At 52.0% G+C, this 26691-nt stretch overlaps 1 long non-coding RNA gene across 1 annotated transcript; it reads right to left on the minus strand.

Annotated features, from left to right (window-relative positions):
• Nucleotides 1-905: 905 nt before the first annotated feature.
• LOC123376054 lies at nt 906-26125 on the minus strand. The gene is made up of 3 exons (XR_006581666.1): nt 25902-26125; nt 5627-5872; nt 906-3515 (listed from the first exon to the last, which is right to left on the minus strand). It is a non-coding gene; the product is annotated as an uncharacterized LOC123376054 (long non-coding RNA).
• Between the last annotated feature and the right edge of the window lie 566 nt (nt 26126-26691).

Consider the following 26691-nt stretch of genomic DNA (forward strand, 5'->3'; position numbering starts at 1 on the left):
TGTCTCTCTGCCCTACAGCTAGAGAGCAGCACTTTGCACCATAGGCTCCTCGAAGGGCCAGCCCTGGGAGGGCTTGTTGCCATGGAGTCCATCTCCCCCAACATCTCCTGCCCAGTCCTAACAGATCTGAGCTCTTGTAATGGGTGAGGTTCATTCCCCACAGCTCCTCTCTGCTCCAAACTCCTTGCTGAGCATTAGGGAATGTTCCCAAAGTGCAGCCAGGGTGGGCGAGCCACACTCTACCCACTGTAGGGGAGGGAATCCACACTCACTCTGCCGACAGAGCCACACAGGTGCATTCACACGTGCACACCCAGAGCTCTTGGAAACCCAGCCCTAGAGCCAGCAATGAAGGCAACTGCAGTGCAACTAGGGGCCGCCTAGATACCAGGCTTCCTGAAAATCCTTCCTAACCTTCTCCCCTGCCCGACTGGAACCAGAAGAGCACCCTGTGTCCTGGTTGGTACTAGAGACCTTTCCCTCTACCTCTGCGCTGAGCCCCAGGTGCCTGGCCTGGGGTTTTCTCTCCCCAGTTCACACCCTATGGGTCTGAACCCAAGTGGGGAGTCATATCGTCTTGCTGCCCATCAAGGGAAGCTGCTGCCTGGAGCCATAAGGCCTGTTGGCCTGGGCTCCCGTGTGGCTCGTTGGACGGATGCCTTTCCCTCTGCTGCACAGCTCCTCCCTTCCCGAGCTACAGTGCTTCATCTCAGACTCACAACTGACCAGAGATGCAGCACTGCACCTTGGGCTGGGAGACATTGATGAAGCTCCAGCTGTAGCCATCCAGCTTTGGTCTCTTTGCGCAGACACGTGTGTGTGTGTGTGTGTGTGTGTGTGTGAGAGAGAGAGAGAGAGAGAGCTGTGTCTATGTGAGTGTGTGTGTGTGTGTGTGTGTGAGAGAGAGAGAGAGAGAGAGAGAGCTGTGTCTATGTGAGTGTGTGTGTGTGTGTGTGTGGCTGGGAATAGCTGGCTTAGGATGGGTGTATATATGTGTGTCTCAGCAGGGGTGTATGTGTCTGTTTCCAGTCCCCTCCTGCTGTCACCTGCCCTGATCACACAGTGCGTCAGCTGTGAGATGGAGCGGTTCCCACAGGGGTTTCGGGCAGAGTGGGGCAAAGGTGCAGCAGCGGCCGTGGGTCAGCGGAAGGCACTGTATGGCCAAGGGCAGGGTAGGGCTGTTTCACTTGTGTACTGGGGTAGGAGCAGCTAATGAAACATGGGCTGAGGCTGCCTGCAAAGAGCCAGCCTGGGTTTTATGCTGGGAGAGGCGCTGGGGAGCTGAGTCAGTGTGGGGGGTACCCATGCAGGAGAGATGTGAGCAGTATGGAGTTGGACAGCCAGGCTCAGCGCTGGGTTTTAAGGAGCTCACAAGAGCCTGGGGAGACCCACACCGATGTACAGATGCTGTGGGGAGGGGAGATACTTTGCCATTGCCCCAGCACAGGGTGAGTCTGGCATACTCCTCAGGGGGGAGGGCTCTGGGGAAGCCCAGGGTTCACAGAGGCCTTGTACCAGCACACTCCAGGCACTTCGCTGGGGTTACCGCTCACTGCCCCAGCTGCTGCCTTTCCAAGCGCAGGCTGGCTGGAGGCTCTGAGGTCACCTCCCCATGGAACGGCCACCGCGAGTAACCCTGACTGGCCCCTTGTTGGCAGTCGCAGCAGAGAGGCTGAATGGGCCTGACTGCAGTGCCCTCTGCCAGGTCAGGGTGGGCAGGGGATGCCTAGCCGGGTACGTTCTGCGGCTCAGCAGGGACCTTTGGCTCCAGGGCTGTCATCCGGCGGGTGGAGCTCCTGGGGAAAGGACACTAGCTTCTGTTTGAAAAGCAAAGAACAGACAAAGGCCACATAGCCATGAGGTCCAGATACCGAGGTGCTGGGTAGAGGGTAAGCCCAGAGATAGCTACATAGACAGACAATCCACCATGAAAAGGGAGCAGGAGGCGAGGAGAGAAAGTAAACAGGCCTGACTGTCGTTCCCAGGCCTCTTTGTTCCCGTATATGGCAGTGGAGGCTCTTGTCTCTCTGAAGCTGAGCTGGCATGTAGTTTATGCCTCCTGCACTAAACATGGCTGCAGACGACTGGGTGGCCCTGCGAGTCCTGCTGGGGGGACAGGGAGTGGGAGTGGGCAGGACTGCGGTTTCCTCCGGAAAGAAGCCCATTAATCAGCCCTTCTGCTGTGGACAAAGAGCAGGACAGGCCCTGAGCCCTGCCTGGGGGCTGTTCAGGCAACTGGAAGCGTCTCAGTGTGTTTATGAGGAGAGCTGATCCCAGCATAAACTGTTTGCATTGCATTTCCCAAAGTGCTGCGTGCAGCGGGGGCTGCATGGGTTAGAGGCGAGAGCCCGCCCAGCATGCCAGCCGGACGGTCCCTGCTGCTGAGGCCCACTGGGAGGAGACTGCGCCCATCGGACCGAGCAGCAGAGCCGACAGAGGTGGATTTCTGGTCCCCGGGATTTGCAGCAGATGTGGGGATGGATTGAGGGGTGTTGCTGGAGCTCTTCCCTGGGCAGAGTTGCCAAGAGCTCAGGGGAGGTGTTACTGGGGCACTATTGATGTCTGTATAGTATCCCTGGGCTACTGGGCCCTTCCAGCCAGAACTCACAGTGAGATATCTGCAAAGTCAGCAGCAGGGAGAATGCCTCTGGCTACTGGTAGGGCCAGGGCATTGGGTCTCCCGTGTCAGCAAATTCAACCCCCTTCCCCGCACGTTCCCCATCCCTGGACACGTGCCAGCTGGCAAAGGCTCAGGCATCAAAGAGTTAATGGAAGTTAAACCAGCCTCTCTGATCCTCATCCTTGAATGAAGCAACAGCGCATCTTGACCATGACAGAGGCTGCACAGCTGGCCAACACCTGCTTAGGAGCCAACGCTGATCCCATCTGTCCCCCCTGGAGCTGACTTGTGCGGCCTGACTCGCATGGAGGGGAGGCCAACCCCACGGGCAGAGGTGTTTCAGGAAGGAATCCCATGAGGCCTGCATGCATAGATCAGAACCATAGATGGTAGCAACAGAGAGCACTGGAGGCGGGAGGTGGGGAGGGGGAAAGAGGTGGGTGGAGAGAGCAAAAGGACAGTGGGGGAGGGCGAGAGACCAGACCCAGAAAAGCACTAACATCCTGTGCAATCCTGAGCAGGGATGAAAAGCGGTAAACAGACCATCTATCATAACAACGTTCTCATGCTGGGATCCAGCAACCTCCGTCAGCAGGCAGCCAGGAACAGACGCTCACAACAACCTGACAAGAAGCAGATGGCAGCTCCCTAGGCTGGAGTTCCTTCCATCCGGTGCGCTGGCAGCGCCTCCTTTATGTCCTATATCCAACCTGCGGATCCTGGCTTGGAGTCCATAGGAAAGAAGCTGCCTCCACGGAGCTGAGCAAAGTGCAAACCAGGTGTCAGTTCTACAGCTAACTCCAATGAACTAGGGCTGTCCAATGGTACCAAGAGTCCTGGTCCTTCTCCAGCACCAGCCCCCATGCTCCCAACCAATCCCATGTGTCCAGGTTCACTGAGGGAAAGAAAAGAGCAAAATTAAAGCCAAGCTTGTGCAGAATCGGAAAAACAGCTGGGAAAGTGGCTCTCCCAGCCTCCCCCAGCTATTTGCAGGCAACCCACCTATAACAGCCAATAGACCAGGTATCAGACACACAGGCTCGGATCAGCCTTTCCAGTCGCACCACAGAAATCAACACCTTTCTAGACATCACAGAGATCATCACACAAGTGGGAGAAACCCTCTTAACACAACACCTTCACCCTGTCCTGGCCAGGGTACATTTCTCCTATTGCAAGCTGCAAGCTTTGCTCCTGGCTTCTCTGTAGTCACCGGGGCTGGACAGGAGCAGAGCAGACTGGCTTACCACATCAGCTCTTTCAGGTTTCAGCCTTGAAGTGGTTTGAACAAGCCAGCTGAAAGCACAGCCCTGAAAGATCAGGGGGTTAGAAACATTTCCAGCTGCGGTGTTATCTCCAGGCCCAGAATTAGCTGGGCAAGCGAGCAGCAAGCTGCAGCCAGGTTTGGAAATCAATCTGCCGTGAGTCAGAGAGACAGCAAAAAGAACAGGAATACTCGTGGCACCTTAGAGACTAACAAATTTATTTCAGCATGGCACTCACCAAAGGACTATCTGAGAGAGAGAGGCTCCGCGCACACAAGGAAAATGGGACATGGACTCCCAGGAGAACCTAGAGGATGATAACAAGGCAGCCAACTTTCAAAATGCTCACCCACATCTCTTTCCTCCTGACTAGCATGGAGAGGATGCTGATGCAATATGCAAAGAGATCCCAGGAGTCTCCTATCTCCAGGCAATCAGCCAGGCCAAGGTGGAGAGAACATCCTCTTCTGGGATGAGCCACACAGCAAACCTTTGCTCTGTGCTGTGATACAAACCTGGCCTGGCCCATTGCGAGGGATGCACCCTCCCCAGGGCCGGCTCCAGGCACCAGCCCAGCAAGCAGTGAGGGGCAGCACATCCGGGTCTTCGGTGGCAATTCAGCGGCGGGTCCCTCACTCCCTCTCGGAGCGAAGGACCAGCCACCAAATTGCCACTGAAGATTGAAGCGGCGGCGGTAGAGCTGCAGATCGCGACTGCGGCTTTTTTTTTTTTTTTTTTTGTCTTTTTGCTGCCTGGGGCAGCAAAAACCCTGGAGCCAGCTCTGACCCTCCCAATCTGCAGAGAAAGGCATTTTTTTACTCAGAACATGAGCAACAGCAGCAAGGGAATGTGTCAGCTCACCAGAGAAACCCGCCAGTGACAATGCAGCCAAACAACGTAAGGCAAATAGATGGGGGCAGATCCCAGCTCAGAGTAGGCAGGTCGGAGGCCAGTTTGGGGAGGATGGAGTTTTAGGCGATGAGCTACCCTAGCACCAAAGAAAACACACAAATAGGGACCTCAAGCTGAAGCTACCCTGTGCTGTATTCTGTATAGAAAGAGGCCAGCTTTCCCCTGATCTAGTGAATAACTAACCTTGCCTACTTACCTGAGTGGGAGAATACATACCGCACGACAGCCCCATTAACCAACCCTTATACACAACATTTAAACTAGCTCCATGGCACTATTAGTGCCTAATAATCCTGCACCAAAAACTGGCTTAGGGGGACAATGGCATTCCAGCTAATTCTGCGTATAAGCTAGAATCATCCTACACCACATCCCCAGTTCTTACCTGTGTATAACACTACCACGCTGCAAAACCCGACGCCTCGCCACACGGGGATTTCACACCGCGTATGGACAAGAGCTGGACTGGAACAAAAGCCCAGGGCCCAGATCTGGACAAGCCTTTCCCAGACGTTGGGCTGTTCTGATTCAGTGCTTGCTCTGAGTCCGCTTGCGCTGCAAGCTCAGAACCAGGGATTAGAGGAGGGATTCTGATTCAGAGCCAGCTCTCGTACATACCTGTTTAACTGCCTGTAAATACCCCTCTGCAACACTGAGGGACAGGTTATAGAAATGCAAACAAAAGACCACAGAATCCAGTTAGTCTGGGGCAATTTGACGAGCTAAAGATCGTGTCCATTAACTGGTAAATACGAGCATATCTGTGCATATGCCTGTCTGTGAGTGCTTGCCTGAGTGTGTGTGTGTGTGTGAGAGAGAGAGTACATACATGTCACAAGAAAGTCAGAGTTCTTGGAAGTGGTGGCGCGTGCGTTGACAGATGCTGATGCTTAGTGACCATCAGCTTATGCTAACAGGCTATGTTGACCTGCTGCCAGTTGCCTGGATTTCTGAGGCTGTCTCCCTTAATGGGTCACTCGACAGCCTCTTCAGGCAGCCTTCAGTCGTGACTTCTCCAAAGCTGTCAGCTGTGCACTGCTTCCTTTACTCAGCCAGTGTCCTCTGCATCCCATGCCTGTAAGAGACAAAGAGAGAATGGAGATCAACAGGCAGCCAGGAAAGGCCCTGTCACCAGGGCTTGCCAGCCAGGATATCAATGTAAACGCGGCTGAGAGTCACAAGTGTCATGAGTTTAGCTGCTTCTCAGCTCTGTGGCCTTTTGGGACATTGCAGCCGTATGGTCTGGAGGGGCCAGAGGCCAAGCTGGTGTGGATACACGGCGAGAGTGGGGTGTTTCAAGGGACGGGAACTCTGCTGGGATCACGGGCTCTCATGGCCAGGCCCAGCACCAGCCTTGTCCTGAGGGGGAGCACAGCCAGGCCAGATGCAGCCGTGTTCACGGACAATTGCCAAGCAAAGCTGAGCTGTGTAAAACAAGGCTAACTAATACTGGCCTCGCTCACAGGGATGAGAGGCTGGAAGAAGGGCAACATGCAGTGTGATTATTAGAGCTGGGCCCGAGCTGCAACATTCAGGGCTGGCGCTGGCTCTCAAACCCCCCAACGCCTGGCTTGGAGAAGTTGGGAGGGGGCTGGTTCTGGTACATCTATGATCATTGTTATTGTTAGTATCTGTGGGCAGCAGGAGAAGGTCAGTGTAACGCAGTGGGAGAAAGAGTGTGAGGCACAAGCTGAGAGTGCTCCTCTGGGGCTCCTCAATCCCACACAGATAGCTACAGTGCCCGATACGCACAAGCATCCACTAAGCTCCTACATTGCTCAGCATCTCCCCCACTAGTATCCTTCCCGCTGCTCTGCACCCCCAACACCTGTCAGGCCTGAGTCCTCCAAAGGGGCTGCACTGGAATGCTGCAGAACACTCCTCGCCCAGGCACTGGGAGGTCAGGCCTCCCAATTGACGCCAGGTCCCCTGCAGTGCCCTGGGGAGCACCAGCCCTTCTCGCACTGCCCTGCCCTGTAAACCAGTCAAGTGCCCCAGTCCGCTCTAAGGACCCAGCAAGCAGACACCAGAGGGAAGCCTGCGGTGCAAACAAGGACAGCGTCTGTAATGTGAGCTGAGCAATAGACACACTCCAGCCCTGGCTCCACCATCCTGTGAAGCCTTTAGTGACCCCTGTGCTCACACACTGTGCAGTCACGCTCACACAACTCTGGGTGCACATGTGTGTGTGTGTGTGCAAATGTCCACATGTGCCGGCACATGAGATATGTGTGAGAGTCCGTGGCCAGTGAGGGCCCCAGCGACTGGGCCCAGTGAAGCCAGTATCGGTGGATGGCTCCTAGGTGTGCATAAGGCTGTATGAGCCACTGCGTGCAGCAGTGCCTGAGCAGAAAGCTTCAGTGTATGTGCCAGGCCTACTGTGGGCAGGTCCCGGCAGTGAGACTAGGCTGAGCTGGAAGGCACTAGAGCAGTGATGAGGTTCTCATCCCCAGGAAGTCACCCTGGGCATTGCACTGAAGATGCCTTGGCTGGTCCTAGTTCCCACCCCATGTCCCAGGGGGCCATACAGACACTGATGGCCACCACTGCGATGTGCCGGAAGCTGCTCCAGGTATAGCACCAAAAGACTGACTTACGGGCCAATGGCTGCTTTCTGCACTGCTCCCTGAACGGTTAGAAAGGCAGCAGCCGCACAGATGCGACTCAGCCATTTAGGTCAGAGAAGTCTCTGAACAAGGGACCACACACAGACACACACACAGACTGTAAACACCAGCACACATGTGCCCAATGCATGCACTGACACACACGCACACAGGGGTTCACCCCTCCAGTTTAAAAGGAAAGACAAGAGACTTGGCCCAGGACAGAGGAGCAAACAGAAAAGATGAAGAGAAAGGCAGTGGCTGGCTGACCCGAGGGGTATTTGTATCCCTGGTGCTCCCTGGCTGTTCAGCCCCTTTCCCACTCTTTCCTTTCCATGCTTTGGTCTAAAGATCATAAGTCTCACACGCTCTCAGCTCCCCCATCCCCTGGGAATGGGGGATTTAAACTGCTGCCCCCGGAGTGCGGGCTCTGATTGTGAGCTCTAGGGGTGAAGAGGGCCCAGCTGTCTCCCAGAGCTCCTGGGAGGATGATCTGCTTAATTTTCTCCCATGCTTTCCCCCCAGAGCAGTTCAGGGGAACTGCTGTGCTCGGCGGACCTCGGCAGACTGTGGAGCCCTGCTTCACTCTCTGCATTGAGTGCAAAATGCCTGGGACTCCTCACAGGTGGGGGTTGGTCTTCCAAGGAAATGCTTTAATACTGGGTCACCCTTGCCCTTCAAACAGGACTAATAGCACTGTGCTCAGGAGCAACCCTACAATAACAAACCAGGATATGCTCAGCCCCAGCATTTATAAGCAGCCCTACAATAACAAATCAGGATGTGCACTGCCTCACTATTGTTAAGAACCCTGACAATCATAAACCAGGCTCTGAAGCCCCAGCACTCAGAATCAACCACTGCATAACAAGCCAAGATGTACATGGCCACAGCACTCATGCACAACCCTACAATAACAAACCAGGATGCATGCAGTGGAGGGAACTGGCATTTGGGGATGGAGCCTCCTTTCAGCTCCAGGCTTGCGTGGGTTTACTCCTGTCAAGCGAGTAATGAGCTGTACGTTCCTCCTGCTGCTTCCAAACCAAGAGGCCCAGGGCATGTTCTGCTCTCTGAGATCAGAGCCACGCTGGCACGTCCCCCACTTCTGGATGGCAATCAAAGCTTCCCGCAGAGAATTCACAAAGTCCTGCTCATGGGACAGCCTCCAAGGAGCTTCCCAGCTCCTGCCCCACTCCCAGCCCCACCATTGCCCTGCACCAAACGACTTGGTGGGAAACACCAAAGCAGAGAGTTCTCGTCATCCTGAACGGAGGGCTCTGAGGGCTCAGCTGCTGTCCCCAGGGAGGAGACGGCAGCCGAAGAAATGCCATGAAGCACTCTTGGAATGCTCAGGGCCGCGCGTCCTACGGAGCTTGGAAGAGAAACATCTGCTGGGAACTATTCCTCCCTCCAGTGCCAGAGGGAAGATCCCCCCATGCTTAGACCTTTCCAGTCCCTGAAGAAGAGCACAGAGCAAATGCTGGGCCTGAGCTTTCATGGGTAAAAAACTCCACTTCTTCTTCAGATGTATGGAGTGAAAATTACAGATACAGGCATAAATATATTGGCACATGAAGAGAAGGGAGTTACTTTACAAGTGGAGAACCAGTGCTGACAAGTCCAATTCAGTCAAGGTGGATATTTATTTTTCTCCCTAATTCCTTTCGGCAGGGAAGCAGGGCTGAGGATCCATGTCTAGGGAGCAGGGCGGTCCTTGCTTCTCACGCCATTTCCTAGCTGGATCTGATTCAGGCACAGGAAAGTGGAGTGACTTGTCCAAGGTCACCACAGAGTCCCGAGAGCATCTAAACCAGCGTTCTCCTGGACCCCTCGACCACACAGCTGCCCTCTAGTGGAGGGGGTTGATCTCCTATGGATTGCTATGGTGCAATAGCTATGCTGGCAAAACCCCACAGTGTAGACACAGTCTACCTCGAGCGAAAGGATTTTTCCGTCGTTGCAGGAACACCACGTCCATGAACGGTGGTAGCGAGGGTGACGGAAGCAATCTTCCATCAACCTAGCTGCATCTACACTGGGGTTAGGCTGGCATAGCTATGGTGCTCCAAGGTGTGGATTTTTCACTCCCCTAAATGCCACAGCTATGTTGATCTAAGTTTGAAGTGTAGCCCAGGGCTCAGAATCTAGTCTCAGCAGGGTGATGCACACTCTGCCCTGGAGCCATGAGTCATGGTATCCCATCCTCACATCAATGGATATCAGGGATGATTTTGGCCCACTGTTTTCTCATGTTTCTAACACAGGGATTGGCAACCTTTGGCATGCAGCCCACCAGTGTAACACCCTGGCAGGCCGGGCCAGTTTGTTTACCTGCTGCGTTCACAGCCCCCAAATCCCCGCCGCTTCCCACATCCCCCATTGGCCTGGAGTGGCGAACTGCAGCCAGTGGGAGCCGCCATCGGCCGAACCTGTGGATGCGGCAGGGAAACAAACCAGCCCAGCCCGCCAGGGTGCTTACCCTGGCGGGCTGTGGGCCAAAGGTTGCCGATCCATCCTAACAAAATGAATGTGTTTCTTCCTGCATTCGTTATAGACATGGATCCAGGTTAGGGATATCTCCAGGCCCAATGGATAACTGCGTCTTTTTGGATTGTGTGCATCCTCCCAGGAACTGAGCCCTGCTACAGACAGATCACAAGGCTGGCTGGATTCCCAAGCTAGCCCTCTGGGCCAGAGGGATCTTCAGCTGGTCACAGTGGATGCTAAAGGACTCTTTGTTCAAAACCATTTTTCAATTTAAAAAAATTGATTTTTTTTTAAAAAGGCCATTTCTACAGGCAATGGCTGTTGTCCCTACATTTGTTGTAATTGAAATCCCCAAATCCTAATTTTGTTCAGTTTTCAGCAACCAAAAGCTCCCCAAATTTTGAATTCTTTTTTTTTTTTTAAAGAAAGCCAAGAAAATGTTGAAACAAATGAAAACTTTCTCATTGTCACTGGTGTTTTTCACAGGCACAAAACTTTTCCCTAGGTGGCTCTGCCCAGCAGCAGGTCTGTGGCAGAGCAATGATTAGCCCTCAGGCCTTCCTGGCTCCCCATCTTGGGCCACAATGCAGGACTTTGCAAAGAGGCATTATTGCTTTCTCCAGCACCCTTCCTTCAGGGAACTCCATGTGTTTTGCCAGCATTAATACATCCAAAGCCCATTGAAAAGCTTCACTGGCCTTCTAACCTGCAGCTCTGTCTGGGGAACTCTAGGTGGATTGTGCTTTGTATTCAGTTTCCCTTACATATTCCTAGCTGTGGCATTGGCACATTCCTGGATGAACCTGCCTGAGCCATCCTATTTGCCCCTGTGAGATCCCTCCTCGGGGTTTTTTCCCCAGCATCAGTGGGGGTGTTTGCAGGCTGAAAAGCACTAGCTAATATTGCAGTCTTGCACCTGGACCTGACCTCTCTTCTCTGCCGCCCAGTGCCCCACGGCTGTGCAACGCTCATTGGACAATGTGCCAGGAAGACATGGGGATCTAGGACTAGAATCTCGCCCTCTGTCCAGGCACTTTGGTTGCTCTAACTGCAAGGATCAGCCTGAGAACCAGTGTCATTCTGTGACAGATGGAACAGAGGCAAGACAGCTGGCGGAGGAGACCTCCCTGATGTGATCTTAGCTCTTACTGGCACGTCTCAAAGCCAGGTTTATCTCAGCTCAGGCAGACGTGTCTCGCTCTTTGCCAAGCACTGCACCTCCCCTTATAAACACTCCTCCCGTATATAGCCCAGTACCTACAGCTCCCATACTGCAGTGTTATTTCAGCTCCATGGAGCCCCCACTGCTCCTCACGGAAATCCTTTGGGGCCCTGGAGAGTGGTTGGGAAGCGGCGGGGGGGCATAGAAGAGCTTTTCCCCCAAACCTGCCTCATCACCAGGTTTAAATCAAGGGTTTATGAGAAAAAGGAGAGCGGGAGAGAGATCCCAATCTGGTCCCAGACTGGCAGGCTGATTAACCCGGAGTTCAGGTCCAGGCCCTGATGCTCACTATAAATAGCGCTGCCTTTCCTTTCCCATCCTCCCTCCAGGGGATGAGAAATGCCTGTCCTTTTATGGTCAACAAGGCAGATTCCTGGGGCTGAGCTGGGGGCAAGCCAAGGGGGCCCAGGGGATTCAGTCCTGGGCCTTTCATGCTGCTGCTCTTGCTCTGTGGGCTTTGCTGGGATCAGTTATAATGCCAGGAACAGAGAGCAGGTTTTAATGGCTTAGAGGAAGGGATGAGTGCAGAGGGGAGATGATGTGAAGACATCTGGAAGCAGAGGCTGGGAAATGCCTCTCGTTCCATCCTCTGGGCTCATGGTACCCACGCCCGCTGCTGGTCTGAGCAAGCAATGCCAGGGACGGACATCCTATTTTAGTGCCCATGCTTGGGAACTAGACTCCCTGTGAGAATGACAGGCAAACGCACGTGCCCTCTGAGAGCTTCCAAACTGCAGGCCACAGCTCTGTCGAAGAGAGCGAGGCCATGGGAAGGCACCGTGGATGTACATGGATGTGAGCTTGTATATGTATGTGCACAACAGGTATACTAGCTGTGTGTATATCGTATGTGTGTGTGTGATGTGCATAATGTGTATACTGGCTGTGTGTATATCGTGTGTGTGTGTGAGAGAGAGAGAGAGAGAGAGAGATGTGCACACTGGCTGTGTGTATAGCATGTGTGTGTGTGATGTGCACAATGTGTATACCGGCTGTGTGTATATCGTGTGTGTGTGTATGTGTGTGTGTGTGAGAGAGAGAGAAAGAGAGAGAGAGAGAGAGAGATGTGCACAATGTGTATACTGGCTGTGTGTGTGTGTGATGTGCATGATGTGTTTACTGGCTGTGTGCATATCGTGTGTGTGTGTGTGTGTGTGTGTGTGTGTGTGTGCGATGTGCACAATGTGTATACCGGCTGTGTGTATATCATGGGTGTGGGTGTGGGTGTGGAGCAAGATGTGCATGATGTGTATACTGTGTGTGTGTGTGTGTGTGCACACGCGCAGGCTGCATATGACAGATGGTAAGCCCTGTGGCCAGGAATCCTCTCTTCTCTGGGTCTGTCTCACACCCAGAACAATGGGCCTTTGGGAGTCACTTCAGAGAGAAATATTTATGCCTAATGATGTGTTTGCATGTGATGTGTTTGGGACTGGTGCATTTGTTAGGGTAAAACAAACAAACAAAAAAACAGCAGAAGTTTCTCCCTTGACCCACAACTTTGCCCCCACTTTGTAACAGGGCAGTTGGGGTTAGCACTGTGGTTGGGGAATGTTGCAAAGAGGGTGGGGGGCTCTTGCTGCCCTTCCCTCTGACCCCCAAAGATTCTCATCCTCTTGCTGGGAGGGTGCTGCTCTGTGCTCAGTCTTACAGGGCCTCAGTCTGAGAGACTAGTAGATGCACCTGCCAACTGGCTGCTGTGGCTCCCTGAAACGGCAGGGGGCTTGTCATGGAGACAGACTCCCCTCACAACACTGCAGCTGGTGAGTTAAGGCTAGGCTGCCATGGGGCCAGCTGGAGCCTAGGATGGGAAGCCAGCACTGTGGTACATGGGATTCCTGTTAGCAAAAAGTTCTGATAATAACCAAAGTCCGAGGCCAGTTCCACGCACAGGAAGACCCCAAACTGTGTGTCCTGTTCTCCCCCACCCATGGGAGTTTGTCCTCCCCACCATGGGCCCGATCTTCCCCACCTCACCATGCTGCAGGTAGAGTGAGGGAGGGTGCACTCTGGTGGGAGGGGAAGAAGGGCACTGGGGGAGATGGCGCGCACTATGGGGAGGGGAGAAGGGTACAGAGAGGCGCACACACAGTTTGGGGGGATGGACACAGTGCGGTGTGGGGGAGGAAGGTTCAATCCATTATTTCTATAGAGAACCTCAGTCACATTTCCTAGCTCTGCCTAGCACCCCTCATTCTGTCAGAACCCAGCGCTGGATTTCTCTGCCCACCCGCTCAGCCGGGGGGCTCTTTAACTAGGGCCAGAGATGGGAACAGGCCAGGAGGGGATGGGGCCCAATTGCCACCTGCCCCGGACAGGACTAGGCGGGGGCATCCCTGGTCCGAGTGCAGCTTTCGGGGCCTCCTGAGGAAAAGCGGGGATGATGGCAGCAAATGGGCCTTGGGTCCTCGGCCAACTCAAGGTGGAGCCTCCCCCTGAACAGTGCAGGGGTGACTGAGATGTGATGGGACAGCAGCCACCCCACCGCTTTCTCCCAGGCCTCTCTCCCAGCCCTTGGCATTTTCTCCCAGCCTCATCCACTTTCCCCTTGCTCCCAGTCCCCTCCCCACCCAACCAGCCTGACCACAATCACACCATTCCCCACCCTGCCGCCTTCCCTCCCCTACTCTCCAGCAGCCAGACCCGCACAGCCTCTGGGCCTGGCCCCCCTCTCCCCGCTTCCTCTCATGCTCAGGCCCGCCCCTTACCCTTCTCAGCAGCAGGCACAGGGTGGGGGTGGCAGTGAGGGGCGGGGAAGGACACGCAGAGGAAATTGTGTCTGGAAACAAAAACTGTAGCCTTGATTCTGTGTCAAAAGTCTTGAGATGACCTTCTCCCCTGCCCCCCATCCTTCCCACTTCCCCCAGTGCTCCTGGGGCGTGTGAGCTAGGGGCTCTGGGAGCAACTCCTGCTCTGTTTGCACATCACATTCCTAGCAAAGAGGAAGCAATTTGCAGAGTGAATTCCCAGGGGAGACAGTCACGTCAATGGGCCTGCTGGAGCCAGTTTTCTTTTAGCTAGATCCATGCGATTGGGGGGCGGGAGAGAGGCAGGAAGGAGAGGAGAGGTGAAGAGGGAAATCTCTGGAGTCACATTCAAAAGGTTGAAGTAGCCTGGATAAAAATCCCTGGCTGTCAGAATCCTGGATGCATGTGGATGGCTGAGGCATGACGCGGTGTGAAGCCACCAGCGCCTCCAGCTGGCGGGAAGGGAGACAAGCTGCAGAGGGAGCCGGCAAGAGGGCACAGAATTAAAAACAAAGCACCAAGCTCTATAGCAGAAGAAACCTGGCTAAAATTTTAGCTCTTTCTCCCGGGCTTAGACCATTCTGCTGTTCCCCCTGCTACAAACACTTCCCGGCCTCCTCTTCCTCCTGCCCAGGCCCATGCCATGAAGTTGTAGCACACCTCAGCCTTGGTGATGTCCCAGGCCCTCAAGCCTCCCAGCTGGGATGTCACAGAATGAACCAGGCAGGAGGTTCTGGCTGCATGGACAGGAGATGACTTCCACTGACCCGTCAGGACTTTGGTAATGCAGGGCCCATTCCTGATGCTGGCAAAATGCCCATTAAATGGGGAGCTATTCATAGATTCCAAGGCCGGAAGGGGCCTTCGTGATCATCTAGTCTGACTTCCTGTATCACACAGGCCAGAGAACATGCCCAAAATAGCAAATCTTTTGGACAAACACCCAAGCTTGATTTAAAAATTGCCAATGCTGGACAATCCACCATGACCCTTGGTCAAGTGTTCCAATGGTTAATTACCCTCACTGTTAAAAAATTGCACCTTATATCCAGACTGGATAGTTCAGTGGTTTGAGCATTGGCCTACTAAACCTTGGATTGTGACTTCAGTCCTTGAGGGGGCCACTCAGGGATCTGGGGGAAAAACAGTACTTGGTCCTGCTAGTGAAGGCAGGGGGCTGGACTTGATGACCTTTCAGGGTCCCTTCCAGCTCTATGTGATGGGTATACCTCCATATATATATATATATAACTTCCAGCCACTGGATCGTGTAATACTTTCTTCTGCTAGATTGAAATATTGGTTCCTTCCTGTGGATATTTAACCTCTTAATCTGCTCTTAGTTATGCTAAATAGATTGAGCTCCTTGAGTCTAGCACTGTAAGGCATGTTTTCTAATCCTTTAATCATTCTTGGGGCTCTTCTCTGAAACCTCTCCAACTGATCAACCTCGTTCTTGTATTGTAGCCACCAGAACTGGACACAGTATTCCAGCAGTGGTCACACAACTGCCAAGTGCAGAAATGAAATAACCTCTGTCCTCCTACTCAAGATTGCTATGCATCCAAGAACATAAGACCGGCCCTAATGGGTCTGACCAAAGGCCCATCTACCCCAGTATCCTGTCTTCTGACCGTGGCCAGTGCCAGGTGCCCCAGAGGTAATGAACAGAACAGGTCATCATCAAGTGATCCATCCTCTGTCGCTCATTCCCAGACTCTGGCAAACAGAGGCTAGGGACGCAATTCCTGCCCATCCCAGCTAATAGCCATTGATGGACCTATCCTCCATGAATTTATCTAGTCCTTTTTTGAACCCTGTTATGGTCTTGGCCTTCACAACATCTTCTGGCAAGGAGTTCCACAGGTTGACTGTGCGTTGTGTGAAGAAATACTTGCTTTTATTTGTTTTAAACTTGCTGTCTATTAATTTCATTTCGTGACCCCTAGTACTTGTCTTATGAGAAATAGTAAACAATACTTCCTTATCTACTTTTTCTACACCAGTCGTGATTTTATAGACCTCAATCATAGCTTTCCTTAGCTGTCTCTTTTCCAAGCTGAAAAGTCCCAGTCTTATTAATCTCGCTTCATACAGAAGCCGTTCCATTCCCCTAATAATTTTTGTTGCCCTTTTCTGAACCTTTTCCAATTCTAATATATCTTTTTTGAGATGGGGCGACCACATCTGCACACAGTATTCAAGATGTGGGCATACCATGGATTTGTATCAAGGCTCTCATTAGCCCCACTGAGAGTGCATGTTCATCTGATTATCCACCCCGAACCCCAAAACTTTTTCAGGCACCATTCCCCTGGATAGAGCCCCCTCATCCTGTAAGTGTGGCCTACATTTCTGTTCCTAGATGTATACATTTACATTTACGTGTATTACAACGCATCGTGTATGCCTGCACCCATCTTACCAAGCAATCCAGAGTGCTCTGTATTGGTGACCTGTTTTCTTTATTATTACCACCCTCTTCAATTTTTGTGGCATCTGCAAACTTTATCAGTGCTGATTGGATGTTTTCTTCCAGCTCACTGATTAAAAACATTAAATACCACAAGGCCAAGAACAAATTCCTGCAGACTCCACTAGAAACATGCCCACGCGCTGATAATTCCCTGTTTAACGTTACATCTTGAGACCTATCCATTCGTCAGCTTTTACTCCATTGAACGTGTGCTATGTTAATTTTACATTGTTCTAGTTTTTTTAATCAAAATGGCGTGCGGTACAAAGTCAAAGCCTTACATAAGCCTAAGTATATTACATCAACACTAGTATTTTCACCAATCAAATTGGTAATCTCATCAAAAAGGGCATCACCTCCGTTTGACAGGATCTATTTTTTTCCATACACCCATGTTGATTGGCATTAATTATATTACTCTCCTTTAATTCTTTATTAATGGAGTCCTGTATCCGCGGCTGCAATATCTTGCCTAGGATCAGTCAGACTGACAGGGCTATATTTACTTGGCTCAGCCTGCTTACCCTTCGTCCGAGCAAGGACTGCAGGACTGGGCAGTGAGCAGCATGGAGGAAACAGCAAAATAGAATCCTTAAAGTTTCTTTTGTGTGGAGGAGGGATGGAGATCCATGCAACTTCCCCTTTAAGAGTCCCACTCATGGTGGGGCTGGTGCTCATTAAGCTGCCATGCTAGCTAGTGTTTATTAAGTGGCTGTTCCCTTTTGATTGTCCTATACCCAAGCTAATGTGGGGAGGGGAGGATGTACTGGAAACTGTATGGGTCCCATTAGCAAACCACTTCCTTTAATGGGGAGCATCTTGAGCAACTGAGAGCTTTGCTGTTTGGTGGCTTTCCCAGCATCGCCTCCCTATGCTGACAAGTCTGCTAAGCAGAGAAGGGTAGGGCCCTAATCCCATCCCTCGGGGGAGGTGGGACACGCAGCTATCAGACCCTTGGGCCCTGAATGTCCCTGATTTGAGTCCTGCCAACAGCTGGATTTGAGCCCTAAACCTTCAACCCCCACAAGGTGAGTCCACACTTGAAGAGTAAGTCCATTTCCAGAGACTAAATAATAACCCGCCTTTCCCCTGTTCCCTTCCCTCACAAATAAAAATTTGATCCTAGAATCCACCAGTTCTCCCATCTCCCTGTGCTGAGCCTCTGAGTGTATGAAGTCTGCAGCAGCGTGCTGTGGGGCTGAGGGACAGGGGCAGCTTCAGGCACCAGCACTCCAAGCGCATGCCTGGGGCGGCAAGCCATGGGGGCAGCCTGCCAGTCGCTGAGAGGGCGGCAGTCAGGCAGCCTTCGGCGGCATGCCTGCGGGAGAGGTCTGCCAGTCCCGCAGCTTCAGTGGCAATCCAGCAGCAGGTACGCCGAAGGTGCAGGACTGGCGGACCTCCCACAGAAATGCCGCCGAATCCACGTTAGCAGCGGACCTCCCGCAGGCAAGCCGCCAAAGGCTGCCTGACTGCAGTGCTTGGGGCAGCAAAAAACATAGAGCCACCTCTGCCTAGGGAAGCTCATTAATTTATCTGGCAGGATAATGTGTTAGGAGGAATTCGGTCTGAGGAGGCGTCGGCTCCTCTCTGCATTGCTATCCAGGGCAGCCAGCGAGTTAATGAGGCTGGAGCAGCTCTTTAATAAAAGCCACTTGATCCAATACACTTGGAAGTGGGTGCTCAGACTCAGGTATTGATGTAATTCTCCCCATGAGAGAGGTACCTCCCAGGAGCCTTCCATCACCACCACCTGATTTTTCTTCTGCTTTATTCCCTCCTCCAACTTCAAGGCCTGGGCTGTTGACCACTCTTCTTCCAATCTGGGAGGGCTTCCCCTCAGAGCTCATCCCCACAGCTGCTCAGTAGGGTGGGGGGCACCGCATCAGAACATGGGGCATGTGTAGGGACACGGTCAAATTCAAGTCTTTTTAACAAACTCATGGTTAAAAATGACTTTTTCTGACAGCGGCTCCTTTAAATAGCATGGCCTGATTTTTTTAAAAATCATCCTTTTTGCAAGAAGGCTTTGTTCTGCTCTGCTATTGCTATATCTCTATAAAAGGATCTTTTCAGCAAGGGAGAAACTGACTGGTCTGCACCTCTACCATGAGCTCTGTATGGGGCCCGTTGCAGTGGATGGGATCTGCACAGGCGCTGCCCTCCTTGCAGGACTGGGGTCTGAGCTCTCCAGGGGTCGGACGGTGCCGATGACAAAGGGCTGATGAATGCATACCATGAACAGAGACAAAGGGTCTCACTTCCTTCAATTACTTAGGGGCTACTTGTAACTCTAGCGGGTGCAGCATTGTCAGACAGGTTAGGATTTTCAGATTGATGAGGATCTCTATAAAACCAGTGACCTAAGAGTTAAGTGTGCTCACTGGAATTAATTTGAGCCTGTGTAAGAAGTAAAAGGAGCCTGTTCTTAGCAGATCACGGAGCACACTATGCCTCCTACACAAGGCCGTTTGTTAAACCTTCCCACACAAGACGTGTCTGTATTGTGTGCATGCACATGGGAGAAGGTGTTCTGACACCCAAGGGTGGCCAACTGTGCTTGGCTCAGAGGAGTTCAGAAAAGAAAGTGAAAGAGGCACAGAAAGGTTTAAGTGACAGAAAGAAATGAGGGTCTGAAAGAAGGGAAGTCGAATTCATGAGTGAGGGTGTGAGGAGAAGCAAAGAGCTGCAGCCAGACTAACAAGGTAGCAGGTAGCGACACAGGAAAATGAACAGTGTAAAGGTTCAGGCTGGGAAAGAAGAAAACTCCTCATGGAATCTGTGCCACAAAGGCTGAGAACTGGGAACTCAGTACGTTAGTGAGAGGTAGGATTACCCCTCGATTAGACAGAAAGACATCGCTGCACCTTCATAGGGTAACTTGGGCAGCTGATTGTGTCCATTGGTTTCTTCCAGTTCCAATGACCACAAATAAAGGGGGAACTGCTCACTTCAGTACCTGAGCACCAGGCCAGATTGTGGCTTGAGCTGAGACTTGCAGTGTGTCTACACCTCCGAGTGGGGGTGTGATTTCCAGCACGAGGAGATATACCCAGGCTAGGTCTACTCAAGCTAGCACACTGAAAATAGAAGTGTAGCCAAGGCTACTCACCCTACTGCAGCTACCCTTCTGTTTTTACCGCACAAGCTCAATCAGAACTGCCTCAGGTATGGCTGCTCAAGCTGGAAATCACACCCCCAGCTTGAAGTGTAGACATACCCTTAGTACTAGCCTAGCCAACCGAGAATACGCTCACTCATAGCTTTAAGCACATGTTCTAGTTGCAATAAACATCCTTGACCCTGAGCCTGCAAACCCCGTTATGTGCATGCTTAACTTTACTTGTGTGAGTGGTGCCACTGAACGCCAGTGACGCACGTGTGTCTGGGCGGGGTTGGGGCCTAAACTTCTGATGACTGACCCTCGAGCAGTAACAGCAGAAAGTGTAAAGAGCTCAAATAACTCTTCTGTAAAGGGGGCACTGGCCGTTTGCATTTTCCGACGCTGACTATGTTTTTAAAATGTCCATTTGCTTCAAAACACACAAGCTGACCTGTTTTAATAAAATCCCTTTTCTAAGCTGTAAGGGTTTTCCTGCGCCCCTCCTGATGGAGCATTTTAGCATGGGAGAAACTGATTGCTCCCCCTGTAAAGGGGAAACAGAGATACTAGCTCTCCAAAAGTGCTGTCAAATGCACCAAACAAACACACCTACATAACCCTTTGCTGTGGATCTCCAAGTATTCTATGGGTTGGGTTGATGGGTGTGTGTTTTGTGCTGGCCTGATACTGACAGTCAGCAGTATTAACATATAATCCTTCATTTAATAAATATTGGTTACATTCAATATTTTCAAAATGAACAGAGCATATGAAAGGTTGTGTTGCTCGCACACAAACATTTATAACTACACACTGCGTGGTCACCCAAACACCAACATACACACACGCCAGCTGGCATACATACACCAACATGCACGCAAACATACTCACCCATACATAGACACATGCACAAACACATGACTACATGTCTGCAAGCACCTACTCAGCTGCGTGCATCATGCGTGCGCACACACACAATCACAGGCATACTTGTTCCTGCATATACACACGAAGTTGGGTGCTGCCTATGCATTCACCTGCATAGTATGCACATAAGCACGTGTCCCTGCACACCTACACATCCAAACATACACATGGTTTCTGCTGCATAACCCCAAGTGCACGTCACCCATCTCTGCTCTGCCCTCTCTCCTATAGAGAGGGTGTCCATCATTGCTATTCTGGGAGAGCCCAGGCCCCAGCCTGGTGCTTTTGTAACATACTCCGACCCAGCCTCTTGAAACAAGACAGCTCTCACCTTCCGTTTACCTATAGCCAGAAACTCCCCTTCACCGTCATGTGGCCACAGCTCCTACCATATGGAGTGGAGGGGAGGCCCATCACAAGGTGTTCCCCCCCTGCATCGTGGGGGTGTTCATTTGGGATTAGGCATTCCATTTTAGTGGGAACTCTCACAGACAACTAACCCCTCTGCTCTGATGGCATATTCCACCAGGTGGGAAAGGAACCCACTTGCTAGCGATTCAGGATCCCTGCACCCTGGGACACAGGGTAAGAAGGAAACCCTGAGAGGTGCTGAGCACATGCATCGCCCTCTGACTTCGCCCAGGACTGCTAGGCAAGGTCAAGCGATGTTGGGTGCTGATTGGCCGGGGAGAGGGCAATGGTTTATATAGGCAGCATCCCAGGAGAACCTGCGTCAGTCCCAAGGCAGCGGGTCGGTGGGGTGGGGTGGGGTGGGGGGGCTGAAGGACCTGGCTGGATGGAAAGTCACTGGGGTCCTTATGACTGAAACAACGACTTCAGCCCATCCCTTTGCTGTTGCTTTGTGTTGTGCATTGACCCGGGCACCCCTCTGTTCAACGCATCTACTGTTCTTTCAGTCTCTTTGTGTGTGTTTTTGGCCAGGGTTTCTAATGACGAAATGGCCCCAGAGCTCAGATTTCCAGCCTCTTGCCTCATCCTGTCCTATCTGACTCCAAATCACTAGCAAAGGCGGCTTTCTCCCTCTCACGCATGCAGGTTAAAACCCTGGGCTGTTAGCTGAGGGTATGTGCCTCTAACAGCCCATAATGCACACTACTACTGGCACATACTCACACTCAAATGCACACACAAATGCATGCACGACTGCACAATCACCCTGTAACACACCTCCACACATATTCTAACCAACACATGCCTAAACACGCCCAGTCTAGCACACACACAAATGTACACACAACTACACACTCACTCTGTAAGACACATTACACACCACACTAACATAAGCACACACAAATATGCATGTTTTAAACAACACATTTGTACACACAATCTTACACATCAAACACAAATGCACACATCACTATTAATTGTTGTGATTGGCACGAAATCACACAATAGACAATGCAACACAATACCCCCACCCCTTTAACCCTTGTAATATCTGGCCCTGCTGAGCAGGACAGAAGGAAGAGGGGGGGACGGAGATGGCGCATCTTGTCTGGGGCGGGTGGGGTGGGGGGAAGCTTCCCAGCTTTGGAGCCCAGAACCTATTTTGCAATCTGTGGTTAAAAAATACAAAGCTTAATCATCTCCAGACAACACTACTGACAAGCAAAGAGGGAAATGCCACGCTGTCCAGGAGCAACTCAGGGCTGCAGCCTGTCTAGACACAGCCTTCCCCTGAAATGAATGCCTGTTGAGAACTCCTTGGGAAAGCTTTGGCAGAGGTGCGTCATGCATGAGTGTGTGCTGGAAATGAACTCCTCGCCTAGCAGCACAAAACTACAAAGGCATTAAAGCCTCCATTCTAACTAGGAAGTTCTAGGGCTTACGACTGGGTAACTCATTCGTAACTCTGCGAGAGCAGAATCGGGCCCCTGAACGCTACTAGTGTGGTGAGTTGGAAGGGTGGGACTAAGGCCCTGTAATACTGACACCTGGTCATATGCCTGCTGGAGACCTGGCCAGTTACCGCTGGGAGAGTAGCAAAGGGATTGAATTCCTCCCTTTAGCCATAAGATGTTACTTTCTTTTCCAAGCAACTCCAGCTTGTGCTGCAACATGCAGAGAAGGGATCATTGGTCCTTTAAAAGAGGCAGGGTTCACGTGGGAGTCCCCCACAAGAGCCTTTCTTGGACAATCTGCTTTATGGGGTTCTCTGAGTGTAAGCCATTGTATGTCAAGCCTATCCACATGCCCCAAGCGTGACCCTTCCTGCCAGCCACCCTCCCTCCCCTAGTGTCCACCTCTAGAAGGGATCAGATTAAGGTGCAAGCAGATGGTTTTCCCATCTCCTCCTCCATCAGTCCAAGGACAGGGAGCTAGGACCTTCTGAGTCCAAGCCCAGCTCTAACATTAACATAGTGTACAAATCATGGTCACACTCTGTGCCTCAGTTTCCTCATCTGTATAATGGGGATAACGAAAGTGGCAGGGGTATGTGTGAGAAGAGCTAATGGGAAGTAGATAGAGCTGTGGTTGCATTTTTTTTGACAGAACAATTTTCCATAGGAAAAAAAAGCAGTTTCATCAAAATTGAAACGGTTCATGGGAATGTGTCAATTTTGATTAATTTTTTCATGGGCAACAGTCTAAACAAATAATTCCAGCTTTCGCATTTCATTTTGATAAGGTAAAAATATTTCCTTCTGACTTTATCATTTCAATGTATTTTGTTTTGCCTTTTATATGAAATACAACATATGTATATAGTATTACACTCTATAGTTCTATATAATATAAAAGTAGAAATAAAATGAATTGAAATGATGAAAAAGAAGCATTTTCCCTAACTGAAATGACATGATTGCATTGAATCAAAACAATTTGACATTATTGAAGCGAATCCCGAATTGAAATTCTGCAGAATTTTCGTTTTCTGGGACGTTTCAAAATATCAGCTTTGTGTTCCAGTTCAGAACAATCTCCCCTCCCCCTCCCCGAAATGTTGGAATTTCCCAAGGAGCAGACAGCTGCAGTGGGAAGCACTGCAGGGGGGATCTTACCGGCCCTTCTCTCTTGTTACTGATTTGGTCACACGAGCCAACCTTTGGCCTGCAATCCTCGATATCTACCAGTGTTTTTACTTTGGTGCATGGATGTGGGGGGAGGGGGAGGCAGGGGAGCTTTGCTGCTACGGACAGCTCTGATCTACCCCTGCGGCCTGAGCATGGTACTTATCATTCCCACGGGCCTGGAGCCGAACTGTCCATCAATCTATCCTCTAAGTTGCACAGCTGGCAGCAGGGGAAAGTGACTGGGTATATCTGGGATGGAAGAATTCCTTGGATGCAACCAACCTTCTTAGCAAAGAATCCTGCTATGACCAGAGATCTGAGCAGCCCTGGGGTTACTCTGGGTTTGGGAGAAGCTCTGTTCCTTGTGTGCTGGGAGGCAGGGAGAGGTGGATGGTAAGGCAGAGATTGAACAGGGGTGTGCCAGCTGTGACCTTATGGAAATGTCAGCCCTGGCAGGGCAACGTGCTGAGCCTCTGCTGCTGCAGTCGGGCAGTGACCTTTCTGGAGCAGCCTCGGTGAGCAGCCGGTGTAGAAGTGCCTGCTGGATCTTTGACTAGATCAGAACGAAGTGACATGTGGGGTGCCAGGAGATGTCACCAGCCTAGCAGCCTCCTGAAATTGCCCCGTTACCCTCAGACCCCGTCACTGAGCTCACCCGACAACTCCTAAAGGCAAACAAACAGACACCGAGGCACAAAGCTGGGTGGCAAGACACAGATCTCACACCGGTCTTGATACACAGCAGCTCCACTGAAGTCAATGGGATTACTCTGGATTTACACTGGAACTGTGCTGCTCGGGCAGCTGTGGCTGGGGTCAGGCTAAAAAGGCTGGACTCTGATCCCTTGAGGATCTAATAGTTTTCTGTCTAGCCCACAGCCCCACACAGTGATTTGCTTTCAGGCAGCTGCCTCCCCGTTGTGTTCTCTAGGACTTCACTGCAGCCTAATTAGGGGGTGCTAAGTGGCCCAGCCACAGGGCCCCTCTTCTCCCACACACTCTCACCATGCTGCACAGCAGCTAGAGAGAGCAGCAACCTTTTGCCAGGGCCACCAAGCAGGGAGCTGTGGAAATGCCTGAACTTGGGAGGAAGCCCGCGCTGCTAGCTGGAGGAAAAGCAAGTCGAGCCAGCAGCAGCGGGTCCAGCTGGCTTTGGGGTTCCGTCAGCCTGTGAGTCGGGATCCTGTCAGTCACTGATCCGCAAACAGCCGCTGGGCAAGTGTGAGCAAGGAGAGATGCCGGGGCCCCCTAAACATCTTCAGAACAGCCCCTCTCCCTTCCTCCAGAGCACTTGCTTTGCCCGCTGCATGTCTCAGGGGAAAATGGCAGCAACATCTCTGTAACCCAGTGCAGCTCACATGGTTTATATTGGCATCTTCCGCTTGGGAAGGGCGGGGAGCCAGCCTCGGCTGGGATGTCAACTCACTTTATTTTTCCGCCCTGAAATATATGTGGATCAAAACGCAGCCCAGTGTGACTCGCTGTGCCATGGGGCAAACTATCAGCCCTGGCCGCTGAGAGCTGCTCTGCGGGGCATTGGCCAGCAGCCCGGGGGATCAGGAGCACCCAGCTCCCCACTCTCAGAGGGAGCCGCTTGGGCTGGCCACTCAGCCTTTGGAACTGCAGCTCAGGGCACCGGGTTCATTCGCTGCAGGCTCAAACAGTACAGGGGGCTGCCTGGAAACCCTCCCCCCGGACCTCAGGGTTCAGATGTTCAGAGATGCAACTCAATCAATTTCCCCAACTCCATTGTAATCATCAGCCCCACCACTCCCTTGAGCTCTGTTATCCCAGACCCCCACCTCCTTGCAGCATTCTGCAGAGCCGCGGGTGGACACTGCTGATTGCAAAGCTACGGTCCCTGGTGCAGAATAGAGGAGAGCAGGATGCAGAGCGCTACCTCCATATGCTGGGGAGAGGGGCTGTCCTGCCCCACTCAGGCAGGCAGCCCCTGATAGTGTTCCACTGAAACAGACACCACCTGAAGGCTGGATGCTACCCAGCAATCCCCACCACCCCCAGCCCACATGCCTTGAGCCTTTGGGTGTGATCTGAGTGGGAAAAGACACAGGCAGTGCCCCCATTACTTGCTAGAAGGGGGACCCTGGCAGACCCATTCTTGTTTTTCCTCCCTGCCATTCCCCTTCCTCCTGTCCATCTGCTTTGCGCTCTCCTTCCTACCCAACCTGGGAGAAACAACATTGTTGCACAAACGGAGACTGGAATTTCAGCACAGAATAAAGCAAGAGCAGCTAAGCCGGGTGATCGGCTACATTTACAAGGGGAAACCGGTGTCTGGTACAGACTGGTATTCCCATTAGCAGAGAATTTGAGCCTGGGGACCATTACAGCTATGGATTTCCTATCGCTAGCCCTCTCTCTCCCCAGAGCTACGGAGATCTGATAGATAGACATACAAAGAAATGCAGCTGTGCCAAAATGAATCCCACGCACACACACACTCAGTCCTGCTTCTCTCGGTCTCGGCGTGTACGTACCTATGTTGCGCGGTGATCCGAAGGACTCACTCACACCTGCTGTGCACTAGGCCCCAGCTGGGGAAGAAGGGGGGGCCTCACCTCCACTCTTCAAAATATAACGTGCAACTGGGATTCGGTGCTGCCAGCCTGGGATTTTTAAGCAGCTGGCATGGGGGTCTTCGGCGAAAACTCCTTCCACAGTGCTCAGAATCTGGAAAACCTTTTTCTTTTACCTTATATGAGCTGAAAAAGGAGGCCAGGCTGCAGACGGCCACATCTGTCAGGGGCGTCGAGGGGAGCCATTGGCTGCGGCCCGATCACGTGGGCCTGCTGCCTTGACCTGCGACAGTTCAGCTGAGTGTTGGTTTTACCCCCTAAGGAAGGAGCGTTTGACAATTTTCATATTTCTTCTAAATTTGGAGATTTCAGACAATGCTGGGAGGCTTGGCTCAGGATGCCAGAGGCCCATGTGGAAGTCATTAAGTCTGAGAGGGAGAGCAAGAGAGTGAGAGAAGGAGGGGAGGTGGGGAAAGAGGGGGAGGAGAGGGAGAGAGCCCTGTGGCCGTTGCCAGCTACATGCCTGGGAACATAAGTGAACTCACTCAGAGAAAGTTGTTTGTAATAACTGACTTCCTCTCCGGCCTCCTGCCCCATATGGGAAAGCAGAGGAGCCCTGAGAACTGTGTGCGGAAGGAATAACTCCTACCTCAGTGGCGACAGGACCCCCTGCCGCTCCAGGAGGGAGAGGAACGCACTGGGGTGCTAAGGGGAAATACTCGACTTCAAATGCAGCCCCTGCCCGTTCCTC

This window comes from Mauremys mutica, chromosome 8 (genome assembly GCF_020497125.1).
Source record: "Mauremys mutica isolate MM-2020 ecotype Southern chromosome 8, ASM2049712v1, whole genome shotgun sequence".
Taxonomy (NCBI): domain Eukaryota; kingdom Metazoa; phylum Chordata; order Testudines; family Geoemydidae; genus Mauremys; species Mauremys mutica.